Raw genomic sequence first — 21,101 nt, forward strand, 5'->3', positions numbered from 1 at the left:
CTGATATGGCTTTCTAGATAAGCTATGTCTTCTCCATTGGTGCCCCATCTAGTTTTATAAATAGGGGATGGCATATGACTTAATCACTAAATTCTTACATCCCCTATCCACTCCCTCTCTTGCAACTCTAGGGTTTAGGACAAAGGCTTATTCTTTTAAGACAAGCCTATTATTAATAGCTCTAAGGGTTTAAGAGGTCTAGAAGAATGTGATCAAGTCTAGTGGGTGGTTTTGAATGGTTCAGACTCAGGCCTGAAGGAAGGTCTGATGTACTGGTGGCTAATCGAGTTCTAGTGGCTAAAACTCTTGAAGTAAGGTGAAGGAGGAGTGCTGTCTTTGGTCTGATTTTTGTGTGGATCACTGTTGGAGGATAAATACTTAGATGCCTCATGGAAGTTTGGATTAGTGCTACAGGTATTCTTCTTATTCTAGTTTATATTAATTATACTTTAATTGATATAGTCAAGGCTTTTTGGGTATTAGGATTTCTGGTGCATCAGATATTTTGAATGAAAATTTTTGACACCTAGCCCTTCCACTATGCCACCGAAACCCAACACTATATGCCAAAGATAATTAAAAATATAATATCTTTACATTGTTATTAAAATAAGATTTTGAAATAAATGTAAAGGGCAATAATTGCTCTATTATTCATTCTAATAAAATCTTTGGCAATGATTTTTTTCAAAATGGTCTTCTAGTTTTGTCGCTTAATGATGGAATTTTTCATGTTAATAAGATTAAGAAAAGAGAAAGAGAGGATATTAATGAGACATATCTCGGGCATTACCATCTTGATCATATCAGTGAGTCAAGAATAAATAAATTATACAAAAATATGTTCTTTGACTCATGTAATTTTGAATCTTATGAGACTTATGAATCTTGTCTCATGAGAAAGATGACTAAGGCTCCTTTTGTTGGACATGGAGAAAGGACAAATGAGTTGTTGGCTCTTGTACACTTTGATGTATGTGGACCTATGATTACTTAGGTTAGAGAAGGATACTCCTATTTCATCACATTTACTAATGACCTATTAAGGTTTGGATATATATTTCTTATTAAACACAAGTTTGAAGCTTTTGATAAATTTAAAGAGTATCAAAGCTTGGTCAAAAAATAAACTAAAAAAAGTATTAAGGTCCTTTGATCTAATCGAGGAGGAGAATACTTATCCAATAATTTTTTTGATCATCTTAAGTCAAAGGGTATTCTTTCTGAATGAATCTCTCCCTATACACCATAATTAAATTATGCAATAGAAAAGAGGAATCGCACCTTGTTAGATATAGTGCGGTCCAAGATGTGCTTCACTAATCTGGCAATATCTTTCTAGGGATATGTCTTAGAAACTATTGCATATGTTTTAAATAAGGTACTTTCCAAAGCTGTTCCTAGCACTCCATATGAGATATAGATGGGTAGAAAATCTAATCTTAAGCATCTTAAGATTTGGGACTGCCCAGCTTATGTCAAGAATATTTTTGGACATAAGTTAAGTCCTAGATCTAAAAAATATAGGTTTGTAAGTTATCCATAAGTGAGTATTGGATACTACTTCTATATATCTACTGAACAAAAGATAATCGTTAGTAGGCATGCTACTTTCTTGGAAGGGAGTTTATCCAAGAAGGAGGCTATGGGAGGACAGTTGAACTTCAAGAAGTTCGAAACCTATAAATAAATATAGATAGGCCTCAAGAAATTTTTTACCCAGAAGTATCGAGTGAAGAGATATATCCACAACACACACCTCCTCTTTGAAGATCAAAAAGAGTTCATCATATACCTCTTAGATATGGCTTTGTCATAAGGAATGATAATGAAGCTAGTATCATTGAGAATGATGATCCACTGACATATTCGGAAGCCATCATGAGTAAGGACTCTGATAAATGATTGAAAGCCATAAAATTCAAAATAGACTCTACGATGACCAACTAAGTATGGACTTTGGTTGATTTGCCTGAGGGTATAACCCTGATAGACTGTAAATAGATCTTCAAAAAGAAGATTGGAGCAGATGGTCAAGTTGAAACCTACAAGACTAAGTTGGTGGCAAAGGGTTTTAAACAAAGACAAAAACTTGACTATGATGAAATTTTTGAAAGAATAATACCCTACAAGCTAATCGCATATAGGATGTGATTTGATATTTTCTGTAATTTATCTTCCAAACTCATATAATTGACATTGATATTTAATAAATTAGGTTTATCAATTCATTATATGCTGCATCTTATTATTATTTTAAAGATTATAATGGACCCCACAAGTCTGGATAATGGTTTTAGAGTCATGATGAGATCATGTCAGTGAGATCTAAATTCTTGATAGCCATGATCTAAAATATTTTCAGTCATTGATTCATTGAGTCAGAAATTAATAATATCGGTAAGACTGGCATGTCCTATATATGCTCAGTGATGAGGGTAATTGATCTAAAAACCACTAGTATGGTGACACTAATATAAAGATATGGGTTCTTATTAGAAAATAGGTTCATAGAATAGACCTACAAGATAACATCTGATGGAGTCTTATTTATATGTCAGCTGATTGTTCTCTAGTGGGAGTTGTGTAAGTGATCCTTTGACCTGAGATTGTCATGGTACCTTATGTACATGAATCTATATTTTGGTTTACTTTCTAACTTAATTCTCTAATCCTTTTGTGGGGTGTTTTGGATGTAGTGAAGTGTGCATGGAGATTGTAAGTGATCAATAAGGGATTAATCACTCCTAATAAGAGGAGCGAACATCCTATGCGATCTCATAGGTTGATGATTCTGAAAGTTTTTGACCAAAATAGGATGATAATTAGAAAAAAAAATTTAATATATCATCAACTAAATCATCACCTTCTGATCTAGATATATTTAGATAAGCAATTGGGTTTGACATGATTCCATCTCCACAGCTCATCTGGGATATTATTTGACTGAAGGATTGAATTGCACAGTAACTTCCCACTAAAGGATATTTTGATAATTTTTATCAAATTTTATTTTTTTGATAGTCATGATACATTGCTAAATATTAATCTTAACTTGTGGACTCATCAAAATTAAAAGATTTTAATTCAAAAATTAATTAGGAAGAGTCCTAATTGATTGGGACTCTTGAGCTGACCTAATCTGATCGGATTAGGGTTAGGTCAAGAGTCTGTATCCATTGCTGGCTAGATTTGGAACCCAATGGGTCACACACTTTGAGATTTAATCTTGATATAATTTAATTAAGATTTAATATAAATCTTAAGAGTTAATTTGATAAGCTAGCGCATTATGTTAATCCAAGTTCCTAATTAGGTTAAGTTCAAAGTGTTTGAGCTAAACTAAACCTATTGCCTTTGACCTAATTGAATTGGGTATATTTTAATTGGACTCTTGCCCAACTTGCAAGAGTTTCAAGTGTGGAAGGAGACCTTCATGCCACCTAGGTTCCATGCCAAAAATAAATTGCTGCCCACCCTTTTAGCATTGAGTAGTGGAAGAGTCCTTCTTCATTAAGACTCTTATCCATCTCATCGATTTCCTCTTTTTTCTTAATTATCACATGCTAGATTTTAATATAAAAATTATGGGGCATAGAAGAGGAGGTGTCCTTCTATGTGAAGCTTCTTCTACACCACTTAATGCTATAGAGAATTAATTCTCCTTGTGAAGAAGTGGAGCACCAAGAGTTGGTGCCCCTTGGGGCTTCTTCACATCCCTTCCTAACCTATTTATACAGGGTGTCCCATATGGGTTGGGTGTTGCATTTTGATAAAAAATTAGAGGCTATTGGCATGTGATAAGAGAGGAAAAATCTGAAAAAAAAAATTGAGAAAAAGATAAAGAAAAATTGAGAGGAAAAATAGAAAGAAGGGTGGTGAGAAAAATAGCAAGTGTTGTGAGCTTGTCTTAGGATTTGATTTTTTCATATGTTGGAGCACAAAATCAAATCTTAGATTATAAAACTTCTAGAGAGAATTCTCTTGGCATGATCCTAGTGGCAAAATTGAAGGCAACCAAGTATTGGTACGATCATTCTTCGAGTTTGAAGTCGATAGTCTTCTGGTGAAGAAAAGACTGTGGCAGCGCACTGATTGGAAAAGACCTTGATCAAATTTTATGTGGATCACCATTGGAGGACTTCTATTTTGGAGTCTCATATAGATCACCTTCTTACCATACTACTCATTTGAGAAAGTATAAGATTCTATCTCTTTGCATGTTTGATTTTGTTTTGTTCGACATCTACAAGGTGATTCTAGGGTTTGAATTTTGGTTTGACAGTTTTAATTATTAAAGTTTTCGATATGCATATTTTTAAAAATTGTATAATTCATATTTCGTTGCATGACCGAAACCCAACAACCTTTTCACCAGTAGCTTTGCTCAAATCTTTCAATATTTTACTTGCAATAGCTGCATACTATGACTATGAAATCTGATAGATGGATGTCAAGTCTACTTTTCTCAATGAAAATCTTAAGGAAGAAGTCTACATGACACAGCTAGAGGGATTTGTCACAAGTGGGATAGCAAATCAAGTATGCAAGCTAAAAAAAATTATTTATGGATTAAAGCAGGCATCGAGAAGTTGGAACATCTGCTTTTATGTTACTGCCAAACAATTTGGCTTCATCAAAAATATGGATGAACCTTGTGTGTATAAGAAGATAAATGAGAGTGCCATTGTCTTCTTAGTTCTTTATGTCGATGATATATTACTAATTGAAAATAATGTCCTAATACTCAATCGATCAAAATTTGGCTATCAAATCAATTTTTCATGAAAGACTTGGGAGAAACATCTTATATACTAGATATAAGGATCTATAGAGATAGATCTAAAAGAATATTAGGCTTATCTCAGTCTAGGTACATGACCTAGTGTTGAAGAGATTTAACATGGAGGCAAGTAAAAGAGATTATTTGCCAATGAGTCAAGGCATACGTCTCTTTAAGAAAAAGTCTCCTAAGACACAAGAAGAGAGAGAAATGATGAATTGTATCCCTTATGCTTCAGTAATGGGGTCAATCATGTATGCTATGCTATGTACGAGGTCCGATGTGGCTTATGTTTTAGGCATAATTAGTAGAATTCATGGCAATCTAGGGGAAGAATACTGAAAAGTTATAAAAAATATTCTTAAGTACCTAAGAAGGACTAAAGATACTTTTTTAATATATGAAGGATCAAAACTAAAACTAGAAGGATATACTGATTTCAATTTTTAGTTTGATCCAGATGATAGCAAATCAATATCTGGTTATATCTTTAGCTTAAATAGAGGAGTAGTGAGTTGGAAGAGTTTCAGATAGTAGACTGTAGCTGACTCAACCATTGAGGTAGAGTACATCATTGCTAGTGAAGCCACAAAGGAAGCTATCTGGATGAAAAAATTCATCATTGAGTTAGGAGTAGTTCTTGAGATTGAACGACTAGTGCTGCTTTATTGTAATAATACTGGAGTCATTGTTCAAACAAAGGAGCTGAGGTCTTACCACAGATCTAACCACATCCTCAGACGCTACCACCTCATTCGAGAGATTGTCAAGAGAAAAGATGTATCTATTGAATGGATTGAGACAAAGAACAATATAAAAGACCCATTCACTAAAATCTTACCATTACAGCTATTTGATCACCATCTTGATTGTATGAGTTTAAAATATAGAGGTGATTGGCTTTAGTGCAAGTGGGAGAATCAAAGATAGGTGCCCTATAACCAATCAAATTTGTAATTCGATGGCACTTATCTTTGCAAAATCCTAACTCATATATTGACATTTATATATTAATAAAGGTATTCTTTGATTCATCATTTACAGCTATATCTTTCTATGTTTAAAAGATAATAATGAACCCCATAGATTAAGACAATGATTTTGGGGTCATAAAGTGATCATGCTTCTAAGACCCAAAATCCTAAAATCCTAATCTAAAATCATTCCTAGTCATAGGAAAATTGAGTCAGGGATCAATGTTCCAGATAGATTGGCACATCCTATGTATGCTTAAAGAAGAGGGTGGCTGATCTTATAAGTCACTTGTGTGAAACACTAATATAAGGATGAAAGTGCTCATTAGGTAATAAGTTCACTGAATTGACCAACTAAAAGAGAACTTTTTATGGTAGCCTTACATACATATCAAAAGAAGGTTCTCTAAGTGGGAGTTGTGCAACTGGTCCTTAGACCTAAGACTACCATGAAATCTTATTCATAATAACCCATATTTTAGTTCATACTCACTCATGACTATGTCATGAATGGGGTGCTCCGAATATGGTGGATTGTGTATGAAGATTGTGACTTCAGTCAATAAGGAATTGATCACTCTTGATAAGAGGAGTTGTCATCCTAAGCTATCTCATCAGATGATGACTTAAGAAGTCTTTGATCAAAGCACAACAAGATTAGAAATGGTTTCTGTTGGGTATAAAATACCCCCCAATCGAAGTCTGTAAAAGACCGACCCTTCTGGATTTCTCTGACAATGAGTTTCTCCATTCATCTACCGGGCCACCCCAAAAGCTCTCTGGGCCTCACTGCCAGCCGACCTTCTACAGTAATCAACTATTCTCCGAATCCCTTCCGGACTTCTTCCGACTGTGGATGACCCTACTCCGAACTTCTTTCGGACTTCGTCAATATCCAAGCTTCTTCGATAATGAGATTTTTATGGTAACTGGACTCCATCCAAGTTTCTACGGTGGTCGACCGCCTTCAGGATTCCAATCAGGCTCCTGTGAGAGTCGAACTTCTACTACGAGCGGTCTACTCCGAACCTCTACTATGAGCAGTCTACTCCGAACACCTACAGCGAGCGATCTACTCCGAACACCTACAGTGGGCGGTCTGCTCCGAATCTCTACTGTAAGCAAATTTCATTCGAGCCCCTACTGTAAACACATTTCTTCCAAACTTCCATTATGATAGACTTCAGCCGAGCTTCTTCGTAGCTGGATCTCAGACGAACTTCTACAATGGGACAGGACCCACCGGCCAGATCGCTACTCCGAGCTCCCACGACAGCCGATCTTCGATCGAGCTTCTACAATAAGCGGCCTCCTTTCAGCCTTCTACAAGGACCAGACTCCGTCCAAACTTCCATAGTGGATGGATATCGGACGAACTTCTACAATGGATGGACTCCAGCAGCTAGATTTCTACAACGACCAATCACCTCCGATGTCTGCCGAACCTCCCCAACGCGAACTGAGGTCCACCACCAGCCGACCTTCCGCCAAGTTCCTCATGAAATCGGACTTCTTCGATGGATAATCTTCAGACGAGCTTCCACACCAAGCAAATCCCAGACGGACTTCCCTAGCAATTGGGCTCCTATCGGACTTCGCCAACTAAAAGTCTTCATCTGAGTCTCTACAGCAGATGGTTCTCACCTGTAGCCTCAACGCCCAAGGCCTCCGATAACAGTAGACTCGTCAGCGTCCTTGAAAATGTTCGAGCTTCTCCTGGATAGACGAGACAGAGAGCCATTCCACTCCATCAGACATCCCAGCCGAGCTTCAGCTGACAGATCCGAACTCTCTGGCAAGCCACGACGAGGGTCGCTACCTTGCTCCACTCTCTGCAACGGATTCCATGCGGCTCCATCACTCTCTGGCAAGCCATGACGAGGGCCGCTACCCTGCTCCACTCTCTGCAACGGATTCCACACGGCTCCACCACTCTCTGGCAAGCCACGATAAGGGCCGCTACCCTGCTCCACTCTCTGCAATGGATTCCATGTGGCTCCACTACTCTCTGGAAAGTCATGACAATGGCCACCACTCCACTCTCCGTAACCAACTCCACGTGGTCCTGAACGACCCCTAACGCCACTACTCTCCGTAACAAACTCCAGGCGGCTCTGAACAGCCCACTACTAGGCGACTACGGATGTCGCTGTCAATCAGTTACGCTCTCCATCTATAAATAAGGACCCTCAGATATGTTCTTCTTTAAGCTCTGAACTCTATCTCAAAACTCTACTAAAATTTTCTTCGAGCACTCCATTTCTGTTGAAGCAGAGTACTAACTTGAGCATCGAAACATCTTGCCGGAGCACCCCCAACTCCGATTTAGACTTCCCTTGCAGGTCCCGACGGCGGCTGCGGTCATCCTGACTCTAGCTTCTCTGACTTCAACAGAATTTTGCACCAATAAAGTTGACACTAGAGGAAGGGCCTATGCCTTCGCAGTACCCTTATTCTTGAAGGAGTGCTCAATGGGACTGCCTCCAGTCATCTCCTCTGATGTCCTCCTCTCCTTCTCCTATTAGATCTCCACCTGATGCCTCCCCGAAAGGCATCCACCAGACGATCCATGGCCTCCGCAGCCAGATCTCTGGCTCCGACCTCACCTCCAATTTTCAAGGCTCCTCCTCTTCTCCCGGCAATGGTGGTCGGTATGGAGCAGTTCAACCTGCTGGTTCAGCAGGTCAGAGGCCTCACCGAAGCGGTGCAGGCCATGCAGCAGCAGCAGCAACAGCCGCAGGCATCAGTGCGGTTGGAAAGGGCATCGCCGGAGTTCCAAGACCCGACAGTATGGCGCGGGCCACTTGGGCCAGTCATCCTATCTTCCCCAGAAAAGAGAATCCGAGGGTGGAGAGCCCTCAGTCTGATCATGATTCTACTCCTGGAGGATCCCTACCTCCGCTCTATCAGAAGACCCTCGAGACTCGCAGTCGAGAGGACCTCCTGGATCGAAGGCTCCAGGAGATGAACCGGTGGATCGAAGAGCTCCGCCATGCTCCCCCTACTTATGGTGAGGACATCTGCTCTGACCCTCCTTTCTCTCAAATGATCATGCAGGAATCGATCCCACCAAACTTCAAGCTCTCCCAATTCGAAAGCTACGATGGGATCTTGGATCCGGTTGACCACCTGGAGGCCTTCCGGACAATGATGCTGCTCCATGGCGTGTCAGATGCCATCCTGTGCCGAGCTTTCCCATCCACTCTGAAGGGAGCAGCAAGAAACTGGTACTCAGCATTGAAGTCAGGTACCATCATCTCCTTTGACCAGATGAGCCATCAGTTTGCGGCTCATTTTGTTAGCAGCCGACATCCCCGGAGAGGCTCGGAGTCCCTAATCAACATCAAGCAAAGAGAGGGGGAATCCATCCGAGCCTACGTCAACCACTTTAACATCGCCATGCTGGAGGTCCGAAACTTGGACTAATCGGTCGCGATGGCCACCCTGAAGGGCGGTCTTCAAAAGAATGATCTTCTATTTTCCCTAAAAAAGAAATATCCCAGGGACTTTGCTGATTTGCTGGCTCGGGCCGAAGGATATGCCCGAGCAGAAGAAGCCTTCAAGATGAAGGATGAGGAAGCTGCGAAGCAGCGGCAGGCGGGGGACTCTAGCAAGCCCGCAGTTGAAAAAGGGCCGAGTGAAGCTCAGCCATGTTCCCGAACACCCTCCGGACACAAGCATGTCCAGACTCCTCCTCGGGCCTATAGGTAGAGAAGCCCGGACTGCAGAGTCTGACAGAGCTCTCCCCCAGGAAGATTTCGTAGCTACGCCCCTCTCAATGCTCCAAAAGCTCAGATGCTGATGGAGGTCAGGGAGCAGCTGCCAAGGCCAGAAAGGATGCGCACACACCCCGGAAAGCACAATCCTAACAAGTTCTACCTCTATCATCGTGACCACGGCCATGACACGAAGGAGTGTATTCAGCTTCGAGATAAGATCGAGGAGCTCATCAGATGAGGTCGGCTCCACAGATTCATTCGATGTCGACAAGAAGGAAGGAAAGATTGGCCTAGAGCCCTGCTGTAGTCGGAGCCTCCAAGGAGGGAGGAGCAACCTGAAGATCGGCCTCCGATTGGGATTATTAACTCCATCTCAGGAGGACCCCGATGGGGAGCAGACCTTCCGCGGCTATAGGATTCGAAAAATCTACGAATGGAGTAACTCCCCCATACAAATGAAAATAAGCATGATAGGAATAAGAGGAGAACCTCGTCCTAACATGAGCAAAGATGAAGGCCCAATTTTTTAAAGATCGGATGGAGGGAGAGGCCCTTACAATGGCCCTTATGTGCCCCCACAGCCTTATTAGGAACAGGAGGAGAACCTCGTCCTAACATGAGCAAAGACGAAGGCCTAATTTCTTAAAGATCAGATGGGGGGAGAGGCCCTTGCAATGGCCCTTATGCGCCCCCACAGCCTTGTTAGGAGCAGGAGGAGAACCTCATCCTAACATGAGCAAAGTTGAAGGCCCGATTACTTAAAGACCGAATGGGGGGAGAGGCCCTTGCAACGGCCCTTATGTGCCCCCACAGCCTTGTTAGAAACAGGAGGAGAACCTCGTCCTAACATGAGCAAAGTCGAAGGCCCGATTACTTAAAGATCGGATGGAGAGAGAGGCTCTTGCAACGGCCCTTATGTGCCCCCACGCCTTGTTAGGAATAGGAGGAGAATCTCATCCTAACATGAGCAAAGTTGAAGGCTCGGTTACTTAAAGATCGGATGGGGGGAGAGGTCCTTGCAACGGCCCTTATGTGCCCCCACAGCCTTATTAGGAATAGGAGGAGAACCTCAACCTAACATGAGCAAAGTCGAAGGTCCGGTTACATAAAGATCGGATGGAGGGAGAGGCCCTTGCAGTGGCCCTTATGTGCCCCCACAGCCTTGTTAGGAACAGCAGGAGAAGCTCATCCTAACATGAGTAAAGTCGAAGGCCTGGTTACTTAAAGATCAGATGGAGGGAGAGGCCCTTGCAGTAGCCCTTGCGTGCCCCCACAATCCTGTTAGGAACAGAAGGAGAACCTCATCCTAACATGAGCTGAAACTGACTGTCGGGAACAAGAGGAGAACCTCATCCTGACACAAACAAAGGCTCGATCGATCAAGATCAAACAAGGAGGAAAGCCTCCTCAATGGCCCCTCTACACTCTCACGACCCCGTCAAGAGCAGAGGGAAGACCCTCACTCGAACACAGAAGAAAAAGAGAGATGAAAAGAGAAAACAATGAACTACGCCAGCGATAAGTGAAAATTGAACTACATCAAAGGCACAGGGGACCTCGCCTCAACGAGGAAGAAGACCCTTTTCGAAAATCTTCGGTCTCAAAGGGTGAATCAGCATAGCGATGACCAGGAATCTTCAAAGAATGTCGACGTCAAACGGGACGAAAGACAAAAGAAGCTTGATAAACAACAACTCGAAGCAAGAATAGACAAGGTAATGAGAAAAATTCCTTTTCATTTCATTAGTAAAGTATGTGTTATGAAGCCTTTGAAGGTCGAGACTTAAGGGACCTCGTCTCAACAAGGAAGAAAACCCTTGTCGAAAATCTCCAGTCCCTAAGGGCGAATCAACACAGCGATGACCAGGAACCTTCAAACAATGCCGACATCGAGCAAGAAGGAAGACAAAAGAAGTCTGATAAATGATGACTCGATGCAAGAACAGACGAGAAATTATAAATTACGCCAATGCCAAATGAGATGGAAGACAAAGGATGTTCGGTAAACAACCATTTAATACCAGAATGGACAAGGTAATAGACAATTTCATTTCCATTTCATTGGTGAAGTACACATTACAAAGCCTTGAAAGCCAAAAACAAAAAGAGAAATGACCAGAGAAGAAAAAGAATACATGAAAAAAAAAAAGAGAGGAGAAAAGTTCTAAGGAAGCTCGGCTTCATCAGACTTCGAACTCTCAGTTTCGGCCATCGTCGAGGATTACTTTAAGTACCTGACTTCTTCTTCCAGCACCCTTTTCGGCAATTACTCCAGCATTATCTTCAAAGTACATGTAGATGCCATCTTTTCCATGCCATGGGTCCCGCTACCTCACAATGACGGTGGGCATGACCTTCTTTCAGAGGTCAGATTTTCCCACACAATGACACACATCGGGAAGCACTCGCGGTCGAAGATGTGCCTAAGTGCGGCCTCTGGACGATCAAGGCGAAATACGATCGGATCTGTCTCTTCTACCCTCGCCTTCTTCACCGACCCGGAAGTTGCAGCGCTTTCCCGCTCATGGGCTTTGAGATTCTGGGCTAACATCCGAGCCGCATCATCACCCATATCTGCAACAAAGGACGATCGGCACAGTCTATGAATGGGGCTGCGAAAGCAAAGAAAGTTTTGGGGCTAACCTAGGCTGATATGAGGGATGCAGTGATGCAGAGATGAGGACGACTCAAAGGATGCCTAAGGCCAAGAGGGAAGGACCGAAGAAACTCCCATGCAATGTGAAATCCCCAAAGGGGGAGATGGGTTTAAATAGGCGACAGGGTCTGGAGCAATAATGACTGCAGGACTCCTCTGGCCAGTCCATGGCCGCTGCATGGCCAACTTGCCATGGCAAGCGGTTGAAGGTGGCCGACAATTAGTAAAACCATTATTGCATCGTACTTGGGGCAGTACTTCGACAAAAATTCCAAAAAGAAGAAATCTTTTTCGAAAAGGCTCTAGTACCAGCGTGTCGAATGCCATAATATCTGGCAACCTCTGAGTGTGGCAATCGAGGGGGGCAACTTCAGCCGTGAGAATTTCTCTGTATTTCCATCATTCGGAACCCAAACTCGAAAGTAAGGGGACTAGTGTTGGGTATAAAATACCCTCCAATCAAAGTCTGTAAAAGACCAACCCTTTCGGACTTCTCTGACAATGAGTTTCTCTATTCATCTATCGGGTCGCCCCAAAAGCTCTCTGGGCCTCACTGCCAGCCGACCTTCTATAGTAATCAACTATTCTCCGAATCCCTTTGGGACTTCTTTCGACCGTGGATGACCCTACTCCAAACTTCTTTCAAACTTCATCAATATTCGAGCTTCTTCGACAACAAGGTTTCTATGGTATCCGGACTTCATCCGAGTTTCTACGGCGGTCGACTGCCTTAGGATTCCATCCGGGCTCCTGTGAGAGCCGAACTTCTACTACGAGCGGTCTACTCCGAACCTCTACTACGAGCGGTCTACTCCGAACTCCTACAGTGAGCGATCTACTCTGAACTCCTACAGCGGGCGGTCTGCTCTGGATCTCTACTGTGAGCAAATTCCATTCGAGCCCCTACTGTAAACACATTTCTTCCAAACTTCCATTACAGGTAGACTTCAGCCGAGCTTCTTCATAGCCGGATCCCAGATGAACTTCTACAATAAGACAGGACCCACTGACTAGATCGCTACTCCAAGCTCCCACAACAGCCGATCTTCGATCGAGCTTCTATAATAAGCAGCCTCCTTTCAGCCTTCTACAAAGATCAGACTCCATCCGAACTTCCATAGCGGATGGATATCGGACGAACTTCTACAACGAACAGACTCCAGCAGCTAGATTTCTACAATGGTCAATCACCTTCGGTGTCTGCCGAACCTCCCCAACGCCAACCGAGGTCCACCGTCGGCCGACCTTCCACCAAGTTCCTCATGAAACCGGACTTCTTCGATGGATAATCTTCAGATGAGCTTCCACACCAGGCAAATCCCAGACAGACTTCCCTAGCAATTGGGCTCCTATCGAACTTCGCCAACTAAAAGTCTTCATCCAAGTCTCTACAACAGATGGTTCTCACCTATAGCCTCAGCGCCCAGGGCCTCTAACAATAGTAGACTCGTCAGTGACCTCGAAAATATTCGAGCTTCTCCTAGATCAACGAGACAGAGAGCCATTCCACTCCATCAGACATCCCAGTCGAGCTTCAGCTGACAGATCCGAACTCTCTGGCAAGCCACGACGAGGGCCGCTACCCTGCTCCACTCTCTGCAACAGATTCCATGCGGCTCCACCACTCTCTAGCAAGCCACGATGAGGGCCGCTATCCTGCTCCACTATCTGCAATGGATTCCACATGGCTCCACCACTCTCTGGCAAGCCACGATGAGGGCCGCTACCCTGCTCCACTCTCTGCAACAGATTCCGTATGGCTCCACTACTCTCTGGCAAGTTGCGACAACGACCACCACTCCACTCTCCGTAACCAACTCCACGTGGCCTTGAATGACCCCTGATGCTACTACTCTTCATAACAAACTCCAGGCAGCTCTGAACAGCCCACTACCAGGCGGTTACGGACATCACTGTCAATTGGTTATGCTCTCTGTCTATAAATAAGGAACCTCAGATACATTCTTCTCTAAGCTCTGAACTCTATCTCAAAACTGTACTAAAATTTTTCCTCAAGCACTCCATTTCTGTTGAAGCAGAGTACTGACTTGAGCATCGGAGGGTCTTGCCAAAGCACCCCCAACTCCAGTTTAGACTTCCCTTGTAGGTCCCGACGGTGACCGCGGTCATCCCGACTCCAGCTTCTCCGGCTTCGATGAAATTCTGCACCAACGATTTCTAATGCTTCTTTAATCAAATCTTCATTAGCAAGATGAGATCCACATGAATAAGTGTTATGGTTTGACATAATTCCATACCCATAGCTTATTTAGGATGAAGGTTGATCGAACGATTAAATTGCATGATAACTAACCATTGAAGGATATTTTTAAAATTTTTATTGAATTTTACATCTTCTAAGTAGGAATGATACGTTGCTAGATGTCAATCTTGCCTTATAAATTTTTATGAATTAAAGAGTTTAATTCATGAGTCAGTTAGAAAGAATTCTAATTGGATAACTTAGGTCGGCATGCGGTTTGACCTAAATTGATTGGATTGGCTCTAATCTAACTTGATCAACATACACCTAGACCTACTGCCAGCTAGATGTGGAACCCAATGGGTCACACACATCAAGAAATTGATCAGAAAATCAATTGAATTCATTTTATGGGTCAATTGAACCTAATTGTGTGGCTAATTGGCAAGCTAGCACTTGTAGGCTAACCCTTGCTCCTAGCCAAATTAGATTTGGCTTAAACCTTGTTTAATTGGACTTACCTATTTATGTAAGACCCTAAATAGATTGAGCCTTATTAGATGTGTATTAGTTTGGGTGTTGCAAACTTTATTCACACCCCTTGGAAAGAGTCCAAGGGGGCGTGGACTCTAGGCACACATAAGGTTATGCGATGACATTTAGTGTCATGCAAAAGGACTAAGAGTCCTTTTACATGTTAAACACTTATTTTATTTGGTTTTCAGATGGATAAGGAAACCACTTATACAGCTCTTGAATTTTGATGAGATCAGAATTAAATCTGAATTGATATGGAAATATTTGTTGGACGCCAAACTATGGAAGGATGCGATGAAAAATTTTACCAATTTTGTTTTAGTCAGTTAAGATTTTTTAAGTATCTTTTTTTATCTGAAAATAATATCTATATGGAGTTTTCTCAGCCCTCTATCTGGATGGCACAAACTTTAAAGTGTGCCATGGCCAGATGGGGCATCAAACATCCTTTTATTTCTGGCGCGCATAAGATGAAGTGATGTGAATAGTCACGAATTCATTCCAGGATTTCTTTTTACTGGGATATACTCATGCTTTGAAATTAATACCAGCAGAAGCCTCATTCAAAAAGCATTCCAAGTGGCAAAAATCAAAATTTTTTGATTTTAAAAAGGATGTTGAATCTTTATCGGAACACTAATGGATGCAAGAAAAATCTGAATTAACGTATTTAAAAATTAAGAGTCCTTAAATAAGTCTCTTAGTTTTCTGATATGCTGATTTGAGAGACTTGCAAACAGACATATCTAAATTCTTCTTGCACCCCTTCTCTTCCTATAAATAGGACTCATACCAAGAGTCCAAAGCATTCAACTCTCAGACAAAAATCAATCTCTCTCTCTTCCTTGTCTTATTAGGACCAAGCTCTTCTATTAAAACAAGTCTGTTGATTTTAAGACAAGGCTTAGGAAGAGAGTAGGAAGTGATTTAGAGAGTAGAGGGAGTGAGGAAGAAAGGCTAAGGGTTCATTTGAGAGGTGTCTTGGTCTAGAGTAGGCTAAGAGGCTCAATTGGTGAAGTAATTCATAGACAAGGTTCTACAGGAGCAATTCTTTGATCAACTTCCTATGTGGATCAATGTTGGAGGACGTGCACTTGGGGTTCTTATGGAATCAATTACCAGTTTCTTTCCTTTCTTCATCAATTTCTTAGGTATAAGTTCTATAACCATTAGTTACTTTGACTTTATGGTTAAGGGGGTCCTAGGGTTTTTGAGTTTTCAGGAGACTTGAGTTTTAAGATAAATTTTGAAATCCATCTTCCATTGCACTTCTGTGACAATGCTCAAGTCCATTCGGATTATACTTGCAATAGCAGCACATCTGGACTATAAAATTTGGTAAATAGATGTGAAGATAACTTTTCTAAATAGAAAGTTAGATGAAGAGGTGTATATGATACAACCTAAAGGGTTCATATCCATAGATAAGTCTAAGGTGTGCAAGCTTCAGAGATCTATTTATGGATTGAAGTAAGAGTCTCAGAGTTGAAGCATATGTTTTGATAAAACAATCAGAATGTATGACTTTGTTAAGAACGAAGAAGAACCCTGCATATACAAATGGGCCAATGGTTCCATTATTGTATTTCTTATTTTGTATGTGGATGATATTCTCTTAATCGAAAATGATGTCCCTACATTACAGAGAATAAAAGTATGGCTATTATCACAGTTCTCTATGAAGAATCTGGGAGAAGCAGCATACATCCTAGAGATGAAGATCTATAGAGATAGATCTAAGAGGCTGCTTGAGCTCTTCCAGATGTACATAGATACCATGATGAAATGATTCAGCATGGAGAATTTTAAAAAAGGCTATCTTTCGATAGGCCATGAAATTTCTTTCTCAAAGGATTGTCCGATAATCCCTCAAGAGAGAGACATATGAGTTGAATTTCATATGCTTCAGTAGTAGGTTCTATAATGTACGTCATGATATGTATGAGATTGGATGTGGAATACTCACTAAGGATAGTGATTAGATGCTAATCTGATCCAGGTGAGAACCATTAGAAGATTGCAAAAATCATCCTTAAGTATTTGAGAAATACTAAGGATCAATAGCTCATTTATGGAGAATTTAACTTGAAACTCATGGCATATACTAATTTCAACTTTTAGTTAGATCATGATAATAGTAAAAGCATGTCGGGATACATTTTTATCATGAACGATGAAGTTGTCTAATGAAAAAATTTTAAGCAGCACACTATGGCTGACTCAGTATGTGAGGCGGAGTGCATCATAGCATCCAATGCTACCAAGCAAGCTATGTGGCTGAGAAAATTTATCAGCAAGCTTAGAGTGACACTCTCTGTTGATGGTCTAGTTCTGCTTTATTACGACAGCACTGGAGCCATTATTCAGGTGAAGGAACCAAAGGCCCATCAATGTACAAAGCATATTTTGCATCACTACCATCTTGTTCGGAAGATCATGGATCGAGGTAACGTCAAGCTTCAGAAGATCGATGAAAAAAAATCTGGCCGACCCATTTACCAAAGCCTTCGATGTTAAGAAGTTCGAAAAGCATAAATCGAAGATGGGTATATGATACCGTACCAATTGATTTTAGTCTAAGTGGGAATTATTAGAAAATATATCCCAAAACCATTCATCAGCTTGTTGACAGTTGAGCATATATTTATAAATTATATATGAATTATTAATTATTAATAAAATATTATTTATTTTTTTCATCACTTTGTGCACATCATCTATGAACTCCAGTATTGTGATAAAGTCCTTAGGACTATTTGAATCGATATAAGAGGATATATCATTTAGTCCTTAAAATTAGTTTAAGACCAAATGATATGCTATTATTTCGATGATAGCTATATTAAGTATAGGTTATTGTATGTCATGTACGTGTTGGAAATTATGTCTGAAAGCCAATCGTCAGCCTGTTGATGATTATGCTCATATTTGTAAATGTATATGAATTTTTATTAATAAAAATTATTTGATTTTTTTATCATATTTTATCCATCTTTTTTGAACTACTATATTGTGATGAAGTCCTTAGGACTATGTTCCATCGACAAAGAAGGATTTGTCATTTAGTCCTTAAAATATGTTCGCAACCAAATGATATGCTGTTAATAGGATGATAGTAATATTGAGTATAGGTCATTGTGTGCCATATAGTGTTGGGTTCCAGTCACATAACGAAAAGTAATTTTTAAAAATTTTAAAATCATACAAATCAATAGCTCTATCAAATAAAACAATCGAGCTGGAATCCAAACCCTAGAATCACCTCGCCAATATCGATAAAACAAAAACAAGCATGCAAAAAGGGATAGAATTTTATACTTTCATCAAAATAAAAAAGTGACATGTTGGTGTTCTCCACAAGAGCTCAAGGTAGAAGTCCTCCAATGGTGATCCACATAGAAGTTGGCCAAGGTCCTTTCTAACTGGTGCGCTGCCGCAACCTTGTCTTCTCAAAAATACTGTCGGCTTCGAACTTGCATTATGATTACGCCAAAGCCCAATTACTTTCAATCTTGCCACTAGAATGATATCAAGAAGATACTCTTCAAATGTCACACAACCTAATATTTGATTTTTAGCTCCAACATATAGAAAAATCAAACCCTAGGTCACACTAGCAACACTTGCTAAAAATTTCACCACCCTTCTTGCAACTTTTGCCACTCAAATTTCCCTTTCTTTTTTCTTAATTTTTTTTTAGAATTTTTCTTTTACTTACCACATCTCTCCTCTTTGGTTTCAACCAAAAATTATGACAATCAACCATTTGGGGCAACTCCTATAAATAAGGGACCAAGGGACATCACATGAGATGAAGGGGCACCAACCTTTGGCACTTCAACTTCCCATGCAGTGATAAATTCACCAAGTAAATTTTTAGTATTCTAGATACTTGTAGTAGAAGGACTCTCCTTCTTTTATGTGCCATAAAAAATCTAATAAATTTTGGTGACAAAATATAGGAGATCTGGTTGGAAAAATATGGCAACATGTAAAAATTCATTTGGTATTAAGAAGGACTCTTCATTTCACATGCCAAAAATAAAGGGGTGGCATTTATATTTTGCTGTGACTTTTGGTGGGTGTAGGGGAGTCCTTCTCCACTTGAAACTAGATCAAGTTAGATAAAGATCCAATCCAAATTAACCCAATCCCATTAGGTCCAAGGCAACTGGTCTAAGTTAGCTCAAATTGATTTTAGAATTAAAATTGATTTTAGAATTAAAATCTTTTAATTTTGATGAATCTATAAGTCAAGATTGACATCTAGCAATATATCATGACTACATGAAAGATTTAAAATTTTGATAAAAAATTATCAAAATATCTTTCAGTGATAAGTTCTCATGTAACTCAATACTTCAATCAAACAATATCCCAGATGAGCTGTGAGTATGAAAATATGTCAAACCCAATCACTTATCTTTATGTATCTCAATTTGAAGGTGATGATTCAGTGGATGAGATAATAAAAATTCTTTTCTAATTATCATCCTGCTTTGGATAAAGACTTCTGAATCATCGTCCTATGAGATCATATAGGATGTTCGCTCCCCTTATTAGGAGTGATTGATCTCTTATTGATCACTTATAATCTCTATGCACATATCACCATATCCAGAAGACCGCACACAAAGATCAAAGAATCAAATTAGGTAGTAAACTAAAATATAGATCCATGTATACAAGGTACCATGGTGACCTCAGGTCTAAGGATCACTTACACAACTCCTACTTGAGAATCATCAGTTAACGTATAAATAAGACTCCATTTGATATTCTCTCATAGGTCAATTCAGTGAACTCATTCTCTAATGAGCACCCATATCTTTGTATTAGTGTCACCACACAAGTGGTTGTGAGATCAACCATCCTCATTTTTGAGCATACATAGGACATGCCAGTCTTATCGGTATCATTGATCCCTGACTCAATATACTAATGATTAAAAATATTTTAGGTTAGGACTATCAAAGATTTAGGTCTCATTGGCGTAATCTCATCACGACCCTAAATCATTGTCCAAACCTATGGGGTTCATTATAATCTTAAGAACAACAAGGTGCAGTATATAATGAATTAAAAATATATATTTATTAATAATATAAATATCAATTATATGAGTCTGAAAGATAAATTATAATAAATATCCTATCGCATCTCATATGCGATTGACTTGTAGGGTATTATTCTTTCAATCTCTTACTTGCACTTAAAGCCAATCGCCCCTATACTTTATACCCATGCTATCAAGGTGGCGGTCAAACTGCTGTATTGACAAGGTCTTAGTGAATGGATCCGCTATATTATTCTTGATGTCAACTCGCTCCATGATCACATCGCATCTTTCAACTATCTTCCGAACGAGATGGAACCATCTTAAGATATGCTTGGATTTATGATGAGATCTCGGTTCTTTGGCTTGAGCAACTGCTCCAGTATTATTATAATAAAGGGACACTAGTTGTTCAATCTCTAGAACCACACCCAACTCTGTGATAAATTTTTTCATCCAGACAGCATCCTTAGTAGCCTTTCTTACAGTAATATACTTAGCCTCAGTGATCAAGTTGTTAGATGTGTGCCCTAGATGCCAGATTGGCTGACACATTTCTATACAAATGTAAGGACAAATTTATAATTTTGACTATAAATGAATAAAAGGGTTATTCTACTATCACATTGTGTACATTATGTCTGTGATACATTCTTTGAGTTAGTAGGAATATTAATTCATATTTTAAAAGTTGGAAATTTAAGGCATGAATTTACATAACTAACTCATAAACAGCTCCTGACCATAGGATCATCATGAAAATGGTGATCGATCCAAAAGGTTGGTGTACGATCGCTTTCTTAGGATAGATGTATCTTGAGTCTATGGTGTGGAGACACCAGAATGAGAGTACAGGTATTCATTGAGAATGAGAGTATTGAGCGTGACCACCTTGAGCAGTCATAAGGAAGTTTACCTTCTCGTCGATGACTAGCTTGATACTGCAGCTGTGTGTCTAGTTCTTTGACCTGAGATACATCGACAGTTCACCTTGAGTGTGTTATAGTTTGACTACACCATAACTCAATCTCCTAGCCATTCAGAACTCTGAGGTGTATGTTGGCTGTAGCATATTCATTGTTGGAACCAGATTGCACCAAGATGGGATCTATCAACCTCGATAGATAAGAGGAGTAGTCCTATGATGATCGAAAGATTGAGTCCTTAAGCCCA

The sequence above is a fragment of the Elaeis guineensis genome, chromosome 6 (genome assembly GCF_000442705.2).
Source record: "Elaeis guineensis isolate ETL-2024a chromosome 6, EG11, whole genome shotgun sequence".
NCBI lineage: Eukaryota > Viridiplantae > Streptophyta > Magnoliopsida > Arecales > Arecaceae > Elaeis > Elaeis guineensis.